This window comes from Coffea arabica, chromosome 11e, assembly GCF_036785885.1.
Source record: "Coffea arabica cultivar ET-39 chromosome 11e, Coffea Arabica ET-39 HiFi, whole genome shotgun sequence".
Taxonomy (NCBI): Eukaryota; Viridiplantae; Streptophyta; class Magnoliopsida; order Gentianales; family Rubiaceae; genus Coffea; species Coffea arabica.
Genome location: NC_092331.1, coordinates 16,780,614 through 16,785,806, shown reverse-complemented (window position 1 = coordinate 16,785,806; position 5,193 = coordinate 16,780,614). Strand labels below are relative to the sequence as shown.

The following is a 5,193-nucleotide window of genomic DNA, read 5'->3' as shown; positions in this document are numbered from 1 at the left end:
CAAATTCCGAATGAACTTTGATTTCCCCTTTTTTTTCTTTTTATTGCACTGTTTGAGCTCTATAAAAGAAGCCAATAAGATCATTTATAGCTCCAAGTACAGCTGAACAAATCGTAGCATCGTGGGGATAGAATGAACCAGAAAAATTCTTACACCATCGAGGTAATGGTCAACCCTTCTTTTAGTTTAGATTTCAAGCTTTTTCAGATTAACATGACTAGCGCGAGATATACATGTGACGCCCCCACTTCTCCCTAAGGCAAACCAAGGGGTATCCGCGGGACGCCTGCCCAACTCTCGCTAGGACTCACTACAATCCACAATTCAAAAACTCGGAATACTTCAATGACTTCAATACATAATTAAAGTACTCCACAATATCTCACACTTACAATTAATCAGCTCTCAAGTTTAATACAATCCAAAAGAATATTTACTACAGCCGTCTGCTGTAATACAACTTTAAATTTTCAAAAGAAGGTAATCTAGTACAATTCACGAGCACTCTTGGTCTCGAACCCTGTTAAAGAAACCCAAAACGTGGGATGAGCTACACAGCCCAGTGAGGTTTCAAGACACTCTAGCAGTTCTAATAAATCAAGTAATTGAGCATATCATATGTATGGTTCAAGATTACACATTGGCATATTAACATGAGACAATAATCATTGTACAAGTAATTTGAGCATATCACAGGTACGGCACATTTGTATGAAACGGTTATCATTATGCAAAATAAACACACATTGAAGGATACAGTGTTCCAGTGGAACCATTTCGGTCATCTCCACCTTATAACTTCCGGATCCCCTCGGTTTGTCTGGCCATCACCTTATCCCTTCAGTGGTAGTACTCGAGTATACCGAAACGGTGGCCCAGGGTTCCAACCTACCTGACCGAGCCCAGTCCTGGCTCGAGTAGGTCAGTAACCAAGGGCAGGGCCCAAGTTCAGTTTAGAGCTTACAACATGCACAAGTAATCAAATAACTTGGCGAACGGTAAAAATTTATTCTTTTGGTAGGTCGAGTGAGATAAAGTACACACTCGCCTTAAGACATTGGCAATTTCACAAGAGCAAGTATAGGTAACACTTAACGTCTAAACATGTAAGGAATATGCCGTAATTTCATATGAACACGGAATTCATGGTAATCAAGTAAATTGGTAAACAGTAAGTAATTACGGTTAATTGGTAGACATTAGTCATTTTAGTAGGCCGCCATTGGCCGTTTCTCACTTTTAGCACTTAAGAGTCGAGAAGGTTCACTCCAACCGACTTATGCAGCCATAGCATAATTAATCATATAAACACTTAACGTAAATATGCTCTCCAAGCATTTCATATCTAGTATTTCAAGTAATCACATAAATATGCTCTTTAAGCATTTCATATCGAATAGTTCAAATATACATATTTCAGGTATTTCATGTCGAGTAATTCAAGTATATCTTATTCAAATATGCATGAGCGTGGTAAATACTTAACATATAGCACTTAACACTTAATGACCATGGGTTAAGCATGTCATAGACTTATTCCAATTACGCCTATTCCTATATGGAACACTCACCTATTCAAAACAAGTGATTAAGTACTCAAACAAGCGTTTGGGCGTCCACTTCGAGTTCCTCTTGAAGGTCTCCTTGAGCGCCTAAGCAATTAACCATCAACTATTATACACTATCACTTAGAACCCCTACTTATCAAAGAAGGTTGTACAATCTAAAGAGAATTCATGAATTGGGTCTTAATTATTCATAATCGAGGCTCAAGAGTGAAGTTTTAAAGTCTAAAGAGAAAGACTAGCATTTTTCACGAAATCGAGTTCAAAATGTTCAATCGATATCGAGAAAAGAAGGCAAGTTTCAAAAATCTTATTTTCTAAGAAATTGACAAATTTCAACTTTGGGTGTCGATTTTAGAAAAATCATATCTTGCTTTATATAGGTCCAAAATTGGAAAATTTGATACCGTTGGAAACCTCTTCAAAAGTACTAAAAGTTCTTATAATATACTTTTCCATGATTCCAAATGGAAGGTATTCAAAAATAGGCTCAAAGTTGTTGTTTTGGCACTTAAGACAGTTTCGGGGTTGGTTTTTGACCAACTTTGAAAATCCGGCAAAATTCTCACAATACGAACTAGCCTCCGAAATTTGGAATTCAATTAGAGCTACATTCAAAGTTTAAAACAAAACAAACGGAACAAGAATCAAAGTTTTGAGCGCCAAGATATAGCAGCTCAAAGTTGGCTAAAAATTCCTCCTTGATCAAGAATTTCCAGATTTAAAACATGAACTTTGGGACTTCAGTTGGATATTGAAATAGACTCGGAATGGCACCAAAATTAGCAGTATTATACTACCATATAAGGGCTATTCCTCTGTCAAATTTCATAGGAAAATTCATTCGGCAAGTTGGTTAACAAAACCATCAAAGTTTCAAGAATTTCCAAGGCAAATCTGCCTTGTACTTCAAATTTTCTTTTCTAAAACCTTTAGCCAATAAAATGTCTAAAACATGTCTCATTTGTGATAACCAGGTCTAATAAGAATCCAATATATATTTGGTAGGTGATTAACACCAAGAATTTCAAAACAACAAGTCCCAACCAAGGGTTAGGCCTTTACTAGCCAAAAAGAGGATTTTTACTCACTGCATCAGTTTCGAAATATGGACACAACTCACTCAATTCAACTCGGAATTAAGTTCAGTTGGTGGCGTTGAAAAGCTCTTTCATAAAGATAGAATTTTTCAGAAGAAACCATTTCAAAATCTATTCACAAGCAACTCGTTTTTTGAGCATCAAGTTACAGTTCATGTCCTGCCTCCTGAAGAGCAACGAAACAGAATAGTAATTTTCAAACGAATGGTTTGGCTCATTCGAGTGGAACTAGGTCATGCATTTTATACCAATGGAAAGCTGGGATTGTCTAGTTTCCAGTGCCACAAACGGCACTTGATTTTGACATTGGAGCAAAGAGTTATGGCCGATACAAAATGACTGCCTGGGCAATACGAGAATCATTTTCCAGTTTTGCTAACTTTGGAAATCAATTCATTTGACCAACCAAATCATGTTATTTTTCAATGAAACTTTCTACACACTTCATATAACATGTAAAAAACAGAAACAAGCCATTAGAACCTTAAAAGTTTGCACAAAAGGGCTCGGACAAGGCAGGGGTAAAATGGTCACTTTTGCTCCAAGCACCTCTTTTGATTTTCTACCAACAATACAACATTAATCCACTAATATAAGCACTAAACCACCATTAATTTCATCATCCAACATCAAATCAGTCCTTCCATCAAAAGTGGGAGTTCATAGAGCCCACACAACCAATTTCCTCAAAAATAATGCTACCCACTAACATGCATGAGTATATACGTGTAATAGAACTTCCGTAAACTAAGATTCGAGGGGTTGATCGTCCAATACCTCTCTTGATGAACTAGGACAGAATTTTCGGTCCAATGAATGCCCAAGAAAACCGTGGAAATGAAGCCCCTCTCCTTGCCTAGGTGAATCTCCAAGTTGTTGTGAGTTTGTGGTAGAAATTTCAAGTGATTTGGTGCAAGTTTGAGAGGAAAAATGAAGAAGGAACTTTGGTCTCCTTCTCTTGGTGTTGCACGGCTGGTTTGAGAAGGAAAAGAAGAATGGTGGCTGATGATAAGCTTCCGTGGGAAGCTTTGATATTTGTGGCCAAAATTGGTTCCAAAAGTCAACCTTTCAATAGCGTGCGAACGCGCGCGTTTCGTGCTCGTTTCCTCTCGGGTTTGTTTCACTAGTGCACTAAACCTCTAATGCACTTGTATACATACTATTGTTATTCACTCTTAATTGTCCCAAAATAATGGTCTAAAGTCTCTCAATTAAATCGTGCGTGTGAGAACGCGTATTTTCAAATTAAACGTGATAAAGCGAAATTTCTAAGAAATTCTTATAACAATGGTACAACTAACTATCACTTGAGTACTTAATCATAAAAATACCTATTTTAAGACTAATGCACGTATCTCCAAATTTTCAAGCTCAGTGTATCCTCAAATCGGTTATCGTTCCAAATGCACGTGCACTATTTTCACTTAACAGGCTTTCAAAAATTAATTTTTGAAACGAGACACTTTAAAAATATAATAAAGCTATAGATCCATGTAATTAAGTCTAAAGGGGTTAGAAAATAATATTCGAAGAAAACGGGTGAGCAAATAATTAATTAAACCATAAAAATAGAATTATAAGTGAGAAAAATTCGGGTCCTCACAATACATATACAATTAAGTTTATCCACAGTCAAATTTTACATTTATAAAATCTTAAATACTCCACACGTGATTTTTCTGCAAGTATACAGGTCATTTATTGAGTATAGGGGTATTAGGTGTCCATCTCACAGGGAAGATTTTCAATTACTGATGTTTTTCAAACTCCTTTATTATTTAAACTATCATCAGTACAAAATATTAAATCTACATTATAAAAGTAATAAAAATATAATAGAAAACTTCTAGAGGTATGGAATTCCTTACTACTCTTGCAAATGAATTACCGATTAAGTGAATGCTATTATTTTGGTTAGTTATGGCGTAATTTCCTAATGTATGTGAAACCTACCATCGTAGTGAATCAATTATACTTGTAACTAAATCATACCTACTCTCGTGGTTATGAATCAACTACAAGCTCATTTTTTCTATGAAATTACATGAACAAATTATTAAAGCCACAAAGATGCACCTCTACTCTCGTGAGTGTACTCTCTAGATTTATCACTTCCTTGAATTAGTGTTAAATTCTAATTTTCATTGCAAACTTAACACTTTAAGATTATCACAATTAATGTCTAGTTAGTCATGATTAGATAAGCAAAAGTGATAAATAACTTGTTCAAAATAATATCATCAAATAATCAAGTAAATATCACGAACAAGATATAGCAAGTTCATCCATAACTCTAGGCATAAATTTTAACTAAATATGAAGAAAAACAAAGCCAAACTTGTATTATAACTAAACATGAAATCTAATACAAAAGAGAAAGTAGTAGAAGGGATGTCACCCTTGTCACATGAGATCAACCTCTAGATCTTGCTCCTTAATCTTCATCCAAATCTAACTACAAATACAAGAAGGAAAAACTACACTAACTATACTATACTACTCTACTAATGAATTAAGGAAATTCTAGT

General features: G+C 35.3%; 1 long non-coding RNA gene across 1 annotated transcript; it reads right to left on the bottom strand.

The window, feature by feature from the left end:
- Positions 1–338: 338 nt before the first annotated feature.
- On the bottom strand, positions 339–3,667 carry LOC140021743 (uncharacterized). Its single transcript, XR_011825690.1, has 3 exons — positions 3,443–3,667; positions 1,572–1,652; positions 339–520 (listed from the first exon to the last, which is right to left on the bottom strand). It is a non-coding gene; the product is annotated as an uncharacterized lncRNA (long non-coding RNA).
- Between the last annotated feature and the right edge of the window lie 1,526 nt (positions 3,668–5,193).